At 38.7% G+C, this 15183-nt stretch overlaps 1 protein-coding gene across 2 annotated transcripts in view; it reads left to right on the top strand.

Annotated features, from left to right (window-relative positions):
- Window positions 1-11342, top strand: part of LOC124802992 (malonate--CoA ligase ACSF3, mitochondrial) — an 86675-nt gene extending 75333 nt beyond the window's left edge. For both annotated transcript variants that reach the window (XM_047264092.1, XM_047264091.1), the window contains exon 11: window positions 7500-11342. The gene's annotated coding sequence lies outside the window, so the exon portion shown is untranslated. The remainder of the gene's footprint in view (window positions 1-7499) is intronic.
- The last annotated feature ends 3841 nt before the right edge of the window (window positions 11343-15183 follow it).

Consider the following 15183-nt stretch of genomic DNA (forward strand, 5'->3'; position numbering starts at 1 on the left):
TTAGCGGATGACCCAGGAGCAGCTGCTCGCATTCTTCGTTTTATCCACTTGACAAACCTGTCTAAGGACATTTGATTATGCTGTTTTTTTAATCCTATGCCTGTCAATATGTCTTTTATAGTGTTGTCCCTTTTAGTTGCTGTTTTAACCTTGTGCCTCGCGGTGCAATTATAACTTAGTCTGTGCGCTAATGACCATTGTAGTTGTGGGAAAAAAAAAAAAAACCTGCATTCCTTGGAATCTGAGTGAGTAAATTTACCCATACATTTTTCTCTTCCTTCCTGAGCATTAACTTGATTCGAGCACAAATTGCTGATGTTTGTTGAAGGTTAGTCATAATCTCTTGAAATGATTCACATAATTGATCCACGTCATTTGCTTGTTATGACAGTACACCCTTAAGAAATTATTTAACTCCCTGAACATCTGTTCAACAAGGTTTGCTTCTGCATTGTACTTTGGTGTTGCAGAAAAGTTCTCCAGTGACAGCTAGTGAAATGTGTGACACTATCAGGGAGCAAAGCAAGTGGCTTTCCTACTTTTGGGATATAATTGTCCACTAGCTTCTTTGTTATATGTGAACTTGTAACATTTTCTGTGGAATACAGTCTTAGATATTTTGTTAACAAATTTTTAAAAAAGGTACTTAGCATATGAACCTGCTCTGGGAATTAGGTCACAAGACATCCATTGGTACTGTCTGCAACGGTTGACAGCACCTTTTCGATGGTTTTGTCTTTTGGCAAATGTGCAGGTTCTCAGTAATTTTTGCATTTTCCTATGCATGTACAGAAAATGACAATCAGTCCCGATTTTGCTGGCACATTTTATATCATCAAAGTGTTCCCACACACAGTGAGTATATCAGATCAGTTTTTTCCCTCCTCCTCAATCTGTAGGGATGCAAACACACCACTGATCGGATTCTGGGTTATGGCAGTAGAGAAAAACTACATTTTTTATTGTATAATGCTTGGTAAGTATTTAATTCTGGTTTTACAGCAGTTATTGTTTTACATGGTCCCACTGGGATCTGCATTTTTTAGCCTTGCCATATTTCTGCATAAATCTGAGTAATATTTCCTATGAACTTCATCCATCATTAGTAATACCCTAAAATATGAAGACTGCTTCTGCATATTGTAGTTTTCATGCAAACATTAAGGCTCCGGCATTGGCCATTATATTGTCCTTACTATACTCCTGGAGTATTAGAGACCATCTAGTTAGGCATGCATGCAATAATTTGCAATTTAGTAGGAAGCATAGTGCCTGGTGATCTCAGTAAACTTTTGTGTGGGCTACAGCTAGGTAATCATGGAGCTTTCTAAATAATCATATAACTGCGAGCGTCTCTAAGTTAGTGGTTGATTATGCGGTCTCACAGATAGACAGGATCTGATCCATGAAAGCGGTAATACAGAATGTAGGCACTCTATCTACACCCCTGACTTGGAAGAGACAAGCCCACAAGTGGCACATAAAGCATCAGTCAACAATAATAAAAAAAAAAAGAAACAACTTACATGTCTGGGTGTCTTGGAGCTAACAGGCGCTTGTTTGATGTTTTCAAATGCCATTTGGCAATCATATGACCAATGCCACTGTACTTTTTTCCTCAATAAGTTTAAAAGTTTTCTGAATTTAGCTAATGGTAGTATGATCCGAGACCAATGAAGCCTTTCAATTGCTTCCTTGTATGAGGGGTGAGGCTGTTGCACCTAGTTTTGCACTGTCAGTCAATATACTATTGGATGTAATTAGATAATCCAGAAACTTAATTTGCTCCTGTCTGAACTTTCATTTCTGCAGGTTGACAGTTACTCTAGCCTGCTAGAATTTAACATTTTCTCTGTCTGAGCAATTTGATCTGATTCCATTTGTGTTGCTATTAGCAAATCATCCACAAACTGTCACCTAGTCTAGGATCTCAGGTTCTAGGGCAGAGTCAATTGCTGCTATGAATGCACATGAATTCACATAAAGACAAAAAAGCAATGTGTTAAATTGGTCTCTTTCTCTGCATGTATAAACAATGTACAGCTACCACATGGAACTCATCTATGTTATTTGGTCTCACAATAATCAATATCAGGCACAATAACCAGATTAATAACTCTTGCATCTAATCTAATCTAACATGTCCACCAGGTCTCACTGTCGCAAGAAGCAAGCTAAGTATGGACTGTCTTAGGGTTCTGTTGTGTACAATTCAAGCACTTTCTTAATCTCTGTGTACAGCACATCTTTTCGACCATGGAACGGAATATAAACTGTGTCAGAATGCTGTGTTTGGCACGACATTTAGGCAGTGCTGGTAGAGGGATTGCTCCAGACTTCTCCTCAAACACATACGTGTACCTAAGTAACATCTCCAATAGCTAAGAGCACTAGTTTCCAGTTAAAGAGATTGACTGTGTAACTTTTGATTCAGTGTGCTCCTTTGCGCAAGGAACGGCAGTAGCTTCAAGCTGTTATCTATGTATTTCGTGTGTCTCATTACTGATCCACTTTACCCTGATATCCTGGCAGTGTTTCCAATGGGCATCGTTAAGTAAATTCTCTAAAATCTGAATGCTGTCTAACATAAATAGCACTTTCCTAAAGGGAAGTTGAGCTTTGCATCCTTTTATGTAAGGAACTTTGTGCTGATACTGTAGTATACAGTAAGACTGTCCACCAATAGGAATGTGCATTCTACTGTTGCATTACCTAGCATAACATTGAGGTTGGTCTGTACTTTCAGATTCTTAGTTCTGGTACTAACTGCTCCCGGAAGATATCTCATTGGTAAAGATGGAACTGTTATTTGTTCACAGATTCTTTTGTGTAAGTTGGTAGACATCACATACACTGCCTAGCCTGTGTCTGATGTTATTGGGACAGTTAAATTCGTTATCCACATGTTGGTTGCAGATTGGTCAAATACACTGAACTCGCGTTCAGGAGGGCGACGGTTCAAACCCGCGTCCAGCCATCCTGATAAAGGTTTTCTGTTATTTCCCTAAATCACTTCAGGAAAATGCCAGGATGGTTCCTTTGAAAGGGCACGACTGACTTCCTTCCCCATTCTTCCCTTATCCAATGAGACTGATGACTTCACTGTTTGATCCCCTCCCCCAAATCAACCGACCAACTGGTCGAACAGTCAGTACTACTGTTGTTGATATCAGTGTATAGCTCCTGCATAATGTTTGCACCATTGTTATAATAAAGAAAATTAATCCTTCCATCACAGACTCCCGGCCACAACTGACATGTCAGAGCTAGAAGTGGTCATGTCCAGTTTTGCTGTTACTTGTTTGCTGGACAACTATTTTTTGTTGTTGTAACCATTGTTACATTGCTCACAGTGAGCACTCTGTTTATGCTCGTGTCGGGCCACATGCTAGCCTCCCAGTGTGTTATGCCAGCGACTGTTGCCAGTGATAGCAACAGCCAGTTAATTTACTGATTTACCTGCCCAAGCCGTAGTATCCTCAGGTGTTAGATCTGTGGATCCGAGAACCAACATAAATTCCTCTAAGTTTTCCATAGATACATGGATCAACTTCTCTTGAACATCATAAGTAGTTTTGTCTTTATGATTCGCAGAATATCACGATGTCACATTGACCCATCTCAGTGTCTTGTCTTATTAATATACTTGTCAAAGCAACGTCTTAGGCTACCCTACCAGGAGTTGAATGGTTCCAGGGTGAGCACTTCGTTCCTGAGTTGTTCTGTATGTCATTTGACCAATAATTGGAAAGAAGTGATCATTCAAATTCGTCTTAAGTAGAACAGTACTCTGCTACCTCCATAGTCCAGAGTCTAGCATCACTGTTTTGTTAGTATGCATAGACAAAACCTATTTTGTGGATATCATTTCACAAACGAGGCTCATCTCAGCAACATGTCTTATTAATGTATTACTGCATTTAAAGACACAGATTTTGTTCTCATGAAATCTTGTCTTCTACAGATTTTAATCATTTTCTTGATGTGGAGAAAAAAGAAGAAAGGTTATCTTAGTAGAAAAAAGAAGCAAGATTCACTTAGTAGAAGAGAAATTTAACACTAGAGGACAATATAAAGAAGTCATGAGAAGTTGCTGTAATCACTTGGAAGTTAGAAGAAAAGAAAGCAGTGTTATGAAGGACTACTTTATCTCATTATGTAAGAAAGAAGCACAACATTAAACAAAACACACGAGAAAGAAAGTAGAGTAATTGTTTATGAAATAAATAAACGAAGTAGAAAAAGTGGAGTAGTTATTATAAATTTGGAAAAAAATTATGAAGTAAGATTTGGTAATGTAGAAAGATGAAACTAATCTTTTGCCAAAAGACTGCTAAATATAAGGAAAAGAGATAACAAGCTGAATCATAAATTGAAAGCTATTATAAAAGGAGGAGGAATTGTCCAGCAACAGGATAGAAAAGAAAAAAAAGTGTATCATCATTGTAGGAAAAGATAGATTGCTGCTTACCATAAAGATTAAAGGGTAAGTTGCAGACAGGTGCAATTAAGTCACTTATACATAAAGCTTTCAGGCACAGCCTTCATCAGAAAAAGAGAAACACACACCATTCATCCACACAAAAGGAATCACACCTCACGCACACATGACTGCCAACTCTGGCAGCTCAGGCCAGAATGCACCTATCATGTGGGATGGAAACAGCAATTTGGAGAGATAGGGAAGGAGAAGGGATAGTAGTGTACGGGGGGGGGGGGGGGGGGGGGCACTGTCTGGCGGAGTGTGCAAGGACTAGAATGCCGACAAATACACTGTAAGGAAGTTGTGAGCCAGGGAGGTAGGGAAAATGGAACGAAAAAGAGAGGAGTGGGAAAAGGTGGGCAGGTGCATTGGCAGAGGGCAGAAAACAAAGAGGATAGGAGAAGATAGAGGTGGTGATAGGCCAGAGGGGGTGTAAACTGTTGGGTGGAGAATGTGGGACAGTGTGTTATCATTGGTTGAGGCCAGGATAATTATGAGAGTGGGGGATGTGTTGTAAGGATACAGGAATGGAGAATGTGTTGTAAGGATTATTCCCATCTTCGCAGTTCAGAAAAGCTGGTGGTGAAGAGATACAGGAATGGAGAATGTGTTGTAAGGATTATTCCCATCTGCGCAGTTCAGAAAAGCTGGTGGTGAAGAGGAGGATCCAGATGGCGCAGATAGCGAAGCAAATGTTGAAATCAAACTTATATTCAGCTGTATGTTGTGCCACAGATTACTTTGCTCTTGGCTGCAGTTTGATGATGGCCTGTCAGACTTGTAGACAGCTGGTTGGTAGTCATGCCAGTGTAAAATGCTGTGCAGTGCTTGCAACAGAGCTGGTAAATGATGTGGCTGCTTTCACAGGTGGCCCTCCCCCTGATGGGATAGGATAAACCTGGACAGCCCCCTGATGGGATAGGATAAACCTGGACAGTCACAGGTGGCCCTCCCCCTGATGGGATAGGATAAACCTGGACAGAACTGGACTAGGAAGTGCTGGGTGCATGGTTTGGACAGGTCTTGCATGTGGGTCTTTCACAGTTATATTCTCCTTGTGGCCAGGGGTTGGGAGTGGTAGTGCCATAGGAGTGGACTAAGATGTTGTGGAAATTGGGTAGTCGATGGAATACCACTTTAGGAGAGTTGGGAAGCATTTCAGGTAGGATGTCCCTCATTTTCGGGCAAGATGATAGGTAATCAACACCCTGGCAAAGGATGTGGTTCAATTGTTCCACTCCGTGGTGGTACTGGTTGGCAAAGGGAACACTTCTTTGTGGCTGTTTCTTGGGAGTGGTGGGAGGATTGGCAGTGGGGAAATGGCACAGGAGATCTGTTTGGGGACTAGGTCTGGGGGATAGTATCTGTCTGTGAAAGTCTTGGTGACATCCTCAGCATACTGGGCATGGGAGTTCTTGTCACTGCAGATAGGCATACTGTCCCCATACCCTCCACGCGACAGTTTCCACCCTGTCTGCCCTATCACCTCCTCCCCATTCTCATCTCCCACCCTCTTTATTTGCTGCACTTAACCAATGCACCTGCCCATCTTCACCCACTCCTCTCCTTCTTCTCGCTGCTTTCCCCATCTTCTTGGCCCACAACCTCCTGACGCTGCACCTGCTGGCATTCTAGTCCGTGCAAACTCTGCTGGACAGTTCTCCTTCCTCCTCCACCTGTACACTGCTATCCCTTTGCTTTCTCCGCCCTCTGTAGATTGCTGCTTCCATCCCACATGATAGGTGCATTCTGGCCTGAGCTGCTAGAGTTGGCAGTCGTGTGTGTGAGGAGTGCTTGCTTATGTTGATGAATGGTGCGTGTTTCTCTTTTTCTGATGGAGGCTGTGTCCAAAAGCTTTAAGTCCAAGTGTTTTGTTAACTTGTCTTATCTACAACTTCACATGTAATGTTTATGGTAAGTAGCAACCTGTCTTTTCGTACATTGTTGATATTTGTACCTGGAGTTTCCATTGTTTGAAAAAAAGTATCTTAGAAAAAGAGTGAGAGAGACTGTGTCATGGTAGAAATAGGGAGTGATATCTGAATATGACACAGCATCAAAAGATTTAGGTTCCAACAAGACTTGGCAATTTTTTGACAGTACCAGGTGTCACTTTGAGATGTTTGGATGTAATGTTTTGCTTATTATTTCATGACACACCGATCTCTTATTAAAATTGTATGCCAGACTGATACACAAACAAGGATCCTCAGCTTACTATAATTGCTGCTTATTCTATTGCGCCATCTCAACTTACCTTTTAGCTTCAGTTTGTTACTGCATAGTTTCTACAAATTGACCTAGTTATAACAACCACCTTCATTAGAAAGTATAGAATAAAAAATGGCTTCAATGCAGTCTTATTATTATGTAGATATGAACTTTAGTGACCGCTTCAACTTTGTACTGCCTTAACCACTATTCTCACTTCTCTCTGGTAGTTTTTGTCCAGTTGAGACGTCTGATTAAGTGAAGTAGCTGAATAGTCACATCATCAACTAATTTCTGGTGGCTTGAGAGGTTTAAAAGAAACTTACGTATGTAGGCCAAAGAAAGGTAAATCAAAACAGCATTTTGGCCCTTAAAAAAGAAAGCCACCGTCAACAGAAAAAAGCTGCGTGTGTCAGTTATGGATGTAGGTCTTAGAAATTTATGCTCTACAAATGTACAAGTGTGTAACAGAGAAGAAGAATCTAGATATAATTGGAATACACAAGTAGAGTAGGAAATAAACCAGTACTAGGGTGCCATATATAAGAAAAGACCTCATACCTAGAGGGAAGCCTGATAGGGCATGTTAGGATTTTAAGAGTAAAAAAATGGAAACTTATGTATGTATCACTGGTAACTTTTATACAATTACCTAAAATAACTATTTCAAAATTGCAGTATCTCTCTGCAGTTTCATAGATTTTTTAATTTTAAGTGAGCATATATTGTATTGATATATGGTGAACATAAAATTAATTTGTATGCTGTGGAATGCAGAATTTTGTTAATTTTTTTCTGTTTGCAGGAATATATGACAGTAAAAAGTATTGTCTGCTGAAACAATGCACACAGAAGACTGAAATGTTGAAGAAGTACATAGGAATTACAAATTGGAAAAAAAGTGTTTTTGGGAAGAATAAAAAAGTGTATAGTAGTCTTTAAATAAAACCTTTGAAGTAAGAAAATCGAAATATTTTGAAGGAAGCTTATATATGATAGTGACTAAAACACATGGAGTTAAAAAGTTTACTAAAGATGCATTTCATCATATTGGTGTGCCTTTCAGAAAATTATTTTTATGAGCTGTCGGAAGACATACAAATCTTATATAGACCATAATGCCAGTTTGTTGAGAAATTCAAATTACATCATTGTTACACAGGTACAGATAGGTTGTAATCAAAAAATTAGAGATTATGATACTGTCATTTTGCGGATTTATTTATTCGTACATGTGCTTCCAGAAAGTCTTGTTTATGGTGAAATTTGATCAGTTTTGTTGGTAACTGATTAATTGTATGTTTTTATGCAGTTTGCTAGGGCCAAATTATCAGTGATGTACAAGACGAATGAAGCTATGCTGCACATAACTTTAACAAGATTCAAAATTTTGCTGTACTGAAGGAACTTAACATAAATTAATACTGCTCAGGGAAAGTAGAGATTAAAGTAGAAAAGTAGGTTGTTGTTACTTTGAGATTGCTTTAACAACTTTCTAATGTTTATTTATTATGGTACCATGATTTACTATGTCACTATAGTCTTAATTAATGGCTTTAAAAATGTTATAATTCCATATTTTAAAGACTGAAAATATGTAAGCATTGGATGTGAGATGTGAATACGTAAGCTTGAAGGAAACGTTGTCTCATAGTGATTTTTATGGAACATCATTGTATATGTTTTGTGGTGTGGCTAATGTCCTAATGTAGCATTTTTTCCCCAATGTTAAACTTCCTTTTTCTTTTCTTTCTACTTTTTTCCTTCAACATTCATTAATTGTTGGTCATATTAGTGCAAGTAATACAGTATGTGGGGGATATTATTACTTACTATAGGTGGTATTCATTTGTTCCAGTTCATTACTATTAATATTAGTCCTTTAGTTATGATAAATGGAAGCCATTAGTGGGATATAAATTATGTTTTAGAGAGCAGACTAAAACATACCTATAAGATGAAAGTTTTGAGAAGTAGAGAGAAATGTGTAGGATGAATACATATGAGATGTAAAGAGGAACATGTGTAGGATGAAACACACACACACACACACACACACACACACACACACACACACACACATACACACATTTTTGTGGAACAATCTAACACTTGGTACTTCACCTTAAAGGTGTGTTTATTAATTGTTAATTATCCAATTATCTATTATTTACATCCCTCTACTGCCCATTTTAATGTGCTTTACATATTTTATTGTGTTAAAAATCATTTATGTTAACTTATTCTGCCAAAATAAATATTGCACTTTTGAAAAATGCTCCAATGTAGCAGACAGTTTTTCCATGTGTGTTCTGTTTTCTTTCATATCACAACTTACATTGGATTTTAAATTATGAGCTTCAGATGTCTTATAAAGACATATGTAGTGTGCTCTGTGTACATAGGTTTTTGCACAGTACTCTGACACAAAACAGAGAGAAAGCAACTGTCCACATTTTGGTGAGAGTGGATTCTTGTTGACTTTTTCCAGTGTAAAGCACTAATAAGAAAATTAAAAGTCAACATTCCGTTCTGGTTAGAGTAATTTGTTTGTGTGCAGTTTCTTATTTGTCTCTTCTATCAAGTTGTCTCCATGACATCTATGTCTTCCCATGACTTTTCTCAGAACTTGAAAGGTATTTCTCATTTGCTGTTTTTTGGTGCTCTAAATTAGAATGAGAGTTCCCTTTGTAGATGTCGAGCACCTTTGAAAATTCTTGTTTATATACATTATGTCATCTTAACATCCAGAAGCTTCCATAAAATATATCAGAACCTTAAAAGTAATTTTATCTATATTGCAAGAACTTTTAGGCTGAAAACTGACTCTTGAGTAGGGCTTGTCCCCCTCCCCCCATAAAAGATTTCTTTTTTATGAAAATGATAAGGAGCATTATTCAAAACATTGTATGTAACTCCTCAAGTAATGATTGTCTGTATTCTTGGTTCCTGCATGTCCTGTCACATTTTGGATCCTACAGGTCTGATACATTGTTTGTATTGTTCCAATATTTTTAATACTTTTCTTCTTATTCCCCAGATGTTTCTGAGACATTGGTCTGAACCACTCGTCATTAAAAAATAAAAAAAAACATTGAACTTTCCTATGTTGAAGCTAGTTGAATCATGTTGTCAGTGGAACAGTGACCAATACGATACTGAAAAAATGTATGTTTTAGTCTAAAGGCACAATTTATTTATTTTGCCTAGTGACTAACAGTTTTGGTTCACAGTACCATTCTCAGGCCATCCTCTAAGACGCAGTCGTCACATTCACTTCCCAAGTGGGTGTGTCAGTTACTTATTTGACACACCTAACTGGAAAGCGAGCATGATGATTGCATGTCAGGGGCTGGCCTGAGGATGGTACTGTGTACTGAAATGGGTTGCCAGCAGGCAAAATAAATAAATAATTTGTCATTATAGACTAAAACATATTTTCATTTTAGTACATCCTTTATCTATCAACACATTTTATTTCAATATTGTAAAAGCAGTATTGTAATGTCCTGCCACAGAGAAAAGTATGCATTTATTTGTTTGTATGCAAGTAATGTGTACACACAGCCTCTAAGAGTGGAATTAACAAACTGGTCAAAATAATTTACCAACAGATATGTTTGATGCATTCTGTGCAATAGTCATACATAATTGTTAAATTTAAACGTAACTCAGAGTGATAACAACCAACTGAATTAAATCACCACAAAACTTTATTTCCTGTGGAATATGGTCACAATTTCTATGTGTGACTTAAAATTTTTGTTGAGATAAATTGTACTTAAGAAAAATAACTCCTGCCTCTGCGAGCAAAATACATTTGGAACCATGGAGACAGATTGTTTGTAAATAGTTCGTCTACAAAGTCTATATCCTCTCATTTTATGGAATTGTAGATGTATATTATATTGAGTATACTAAAACAAATCGGGCCTCTTAGATACTGATTTCTTTTTGCAATGGCAAAAAGAGAAATTGATTGTTGTCAAGACCGGACAACTGACGTGCAATAAGTTGCAATTCAAGTGTGAACCAATGTGTTTACATAAGCATGCTAGTTTGATATTTTGTTCTGGCTTGTTCTGTGCTGCGATATGTTAAGTAACAGGGGGGGAAAAGGAATTATCAGAATGGATGCTAATACTTCTGCCCTACATTTGTTCTAGCAGCTATGTACAGAGTTGCTCGTAATAGTGTTGCCAAAGGAAATGGGTATGCCTTAGCAAACATTAATGATTGTTCAGCCTTATGGGCCGTGTGTACACACAATTCATAGTTGCTGAAGTATTGCTGCCTATGAACTTATGGCAGTTGACTGAATCCAGAAGGCAACTATGGCTTTAGTTCCCTCCAATACTGACTCCATGTGACATGAGTTATAGATAATTATTCATATTTCTTGATTCACCTTTACTGAGACTTTATTTTATATAATAAAAATATGATTTCTGAATGTTGCTTGAAAATCCATTGGGTAATTCAGTATGAAAGTTCTATAATATTTTATGCATAAAAAAGACACTAATTCAGATGTTGGTAATCAAAATCTGCAGTAAATTTGACAGAATTTTGATTTGATGTTGAATGGAATAAAATTGAAATGTACTGTATGTTTTTAGAAATAAACTGGCACCTGTTCAAAGTTTTACTACGTGTCACTTACTCCCAGTGTTGTATCACTGTGTGTGTAAAACGTGCTGTGTTTAGATTCTTGAGAAGATGTTGTTAGTAACTGTATAAAAATTGAAGAACTGATTTGAAAAGTTTGTTATAATTAAAGAGAAATGAAAAGTTGGTCGTGACTTACCTACAGGAGGCACAATTCACTGTGATCTTGATAGAAACATTTAAATTAGCAAGATACAATATAATTGGGCAGATAATAAAATCTACTCACTAAGCAGCAACAGGAGAAAATATGTATAAAAGTTAAGGAAATGTGCAAGCTTTCGGAGCCAGTGGCTCCTCCTCCTGGCAGAAGGGCCAAAGGGGAAGGAAGAGGGACAAAGGAAAAGGACTGGTGAGGTTTAGGAAATGAGGAGAGTTATGGAAATGTCACCGAGAATCCTGGGTCAGAAGAGACTTTCCAAACAGGATAAGAAGGAAAGACTTTTGGGTACTGCACCAGACAAGATTTGAAAGCCTGAAAGCTTAATTGTAGAAAGCTTGCTCATTTTCGTAACTTTCATATATGTTTCCGCCTGAAAATATTTCGTTCATTGTCACACTAGCTAATTTCAACTTTACGTATAGCTTTTTCATTGTTTTGGACCAGCCCTAAAAACAAATCAGGTTATAGGAAGCAGAATGCCCCTGTGGTAAGTCAGCCTTTTAATGGGCCTTGTGGGAGAGCTATTCCTCAACTTCTAAAACCACAATTACTTTGTGGTCTGGACTCCTCCATTTACAAAGGGCATTCGAAAAGTTTTGCGCAGTCGTCTATAATTTTTTTGTTTTTTGCAGGGGGAGAACGAAATCTTTTGTAACATACTTGGAACATTTTGCTATATATTGAGCCTACTCAGTGTAGCCTCCATCAGCTGTGATGCATCTGGCCCAACATTCTTTCCATGATGTAAATACAGTTTGGTAAAATTCTGAGGATTGACTTTTACACCATTGCTGGACACAGGAAATAAGGCTTTCTCACTATCAAAAGTTTTACCGCGCAGATAGGCCTTCAGATGAGTAAAGAGGTAAAAATCAGACGGAGCCAATTCCGGACTATTGGGAGGATGAAGAACTATTTTCCAACCCATTTTCCTGATTTTCTACTATGTCATAAGGACTGTGTGGGGCTTGTCATTGTCATGGTGTAGTCTGATGAGCTGATCCTGAAGCTGTGGTCTGTGGGTCTTGGTGGCATGTTACAGCTTGTCCAATGGCAAACAGTAACAGTCCCTGTTAATTGTGGAGCCGTGTTCCAAAAAGTCAATGAAAATGACACCACACTGGTCCCAGAAGAGGGAGGCCATCACCTTTTGGTCTGCTGTTTGTGAAAGTCTTGGTTTCTTCTTCTGAGGTGATCCCGGATGACGCCACTCCATGGATATGATTTTGCTATCAGGTTCCATCTTGGGCAATGACGCCATCAAAACACTGTTTCCACTCTTCAGTAAAGGTCTTCATGAGACCCTTGCACACATTCTTCCCCATCGTTTTCGTTTCTCTTGTCAATAATCTAGGCATCCAATGTGCACAGATTTTTTTGTGCTGTAGTGACTGTACCACTGATACCACACTATCCAATGACAAATGAGTCATTTCAGCAATCTGTCATGTCATCACAAATCTGTCATTTTGGATTATTTGATCAATGGTCTCCTTATTCACATCGCTCATTGCCATCAATGGTCTGCCACATTGTGGATTGTCCAGTAGAGAGAAATCACCTTCTTTAAACCTCTGCAACCACTGCTGGATACTGCTGCAATCCACTGTGTCCTCCCCATAACCAGGGAGCAACTTCCTGTGAATCAGTGTGGCAGAGTCATCGCCAGTTTTGAAGAGGAACTCCATCATCAACCATTGTCACAACCTGACATCTACTTCATGGTCCATTATGGCTCACCTGTAAATAAAAGAAAATACTTTTATATACTAATTTACAGCTAAATGTCGTAAGGATGTTCACAAAAAATTTCACTCTCCTCCTGCAAAAAATAAAAAAATTAGAGATGGTTGTGCAAACATTTTTGGACGGCCTTTGTACTGCATCATGTTAACTCCTTTTCCAATGGAAATTCCCCTGGTTATTCTCGAAACCTAAAACCTCCTCCCAAGATGTTGTCCACTTCATTAGGCTTCCCTCCAAATTTCAGTCCACATCAAACAATTGGGGGAAGGGGGACAGCAGCCACTATCTGTCCTGTGGCCTAGATATCAGTGAGAAGCATATTGGTCTAATATTGATTATCTCATAACTATACCAGTAACCTATTACAGGCTTTTTCCTCATGTAACTACCACACTGACCTTGTCTACAGATAAATGTCCCTGGCAGTCTTCTCCTCCGTCCAGCTGATCAATATAGCTTCTGCTTCCAAATAAGTTAGCAGCACATTAATCACCTAATACCATCCAGTGTCTGGATAGATTACTTTACCATGGCCTTGATTATCCCAAGTCATGCCCTACCATGAGATCTACTCCATCCAATATTCTCCACTATTGCTCATGACAACTTTTCTATCATGAAAAAGGATGTATTGTTTCCAGATGAAGAACTTCACATGTAAATAGCATGAAGCTTCGAAACTGTGACAATATCTAATTTTGTTTAAAGATGTCTGGCAGTACCAACAACAAAGAACTTCTAATAACAACTGCAACATTAAAAATTGTATCGCAAAAGACGTTTGAAATATCAGCTTTCCACCAAAGCCTTCATCAGAGAAGGAAACACACACACATTTATTCACAAAAACACTCGCACCACATGCACACTTTGACCAGCACCTCAGATTGGAAATCCGAGCTGCTGGAGATGGCAATCGCGCGCGCGCGATTGTGTGTGTGTGTGTGTGTGTGTGTGTGCAAGCAACTTAATGTGTCATCTTTATGGTAAGTAGCAATCTAGCTTTCCCTTATGTTGTTAATCGTCACCGTTTTTTGCATTAGTGGGCTTTTGTGTCCTACAGCAGAAAATGAGAGAAAAATAATAGTACATAAGGAAAATAAAAAAAGTGCACATTATAAAAAAAAGAAACACATTACAAAAAGCACAGTAATAAATGGAAGTCAGTCAGTCAAAACAGAGGTGATATCTGCTGTAGATCATAGCCAATCGTTGCCAGTCTCTAGCGTCATCTTCTGTGGTATCGATAACAACGATGCCATGGCGTATTAAAGTTATTAGGTTGGCATTACGACAGACACCGACGACAGTGCCCTCTAGTTGGTGCTGTGCAGATCTACGAGCTCCGCTCCAGATTCTCCCATTTCATCAAGAGCAGGCGGCCGAGACACTTCGCACCTCATTGCAAAGTTATGTATTCTTCTTGCTAGAGTAAAGGTGATTTAAATTCATACTGCAGTACCAACGTGTTTTACCTCACCTGCTCCTACTCACTTCCTTCATTCGGCCAACCTTTCAGTTTTCAGGAGCAGACCCACGCGCCGCCTTCCAGGCGGGGTACAAAATCTTCCACTGCTGTCGTATCCATTTGTTAGTACTCAATGCTTCCATTACATCCCTGGACATCACCATGGGCATTTTCCAGCAGGTTGAGAATGAAGGACTGTTAGGCAGGGATCCACCAGCACAAAAAATGTGGCCAAGTCACTATAGCCTCTTCTGTCCTAATATTTGTTCTGTGTATGGCTTTCCAAACTGCTGGTACAGGCCTTCCTTCATTCTTCACTCTTATTTACCTACCATAGTAATGTAGACAGGACCATAGGTGTTTCAAAGTACCATACTCTCAAAGGCACAGATTGCTTCTGCAGTTGTTGCTGATGTTACCCAGGCTTCATGGTAATACAAAAAC

The sequence above is a fragment of the Schistocerca piceifrons genome, chromosome 6 (genome assembly GCF_021461385.2).
Source record: "Schistocerca piceifrons isolate TAMUIC-IGC-003096 chromosome 6, iqSchPice1.1, whole genome shotgun sequence".
NCBI lineage: Eukaryota > Metazoa > Arthropoda > Insecta > Orthoptera > Acrididae > Schistocerca > Schistocerca piceifrons.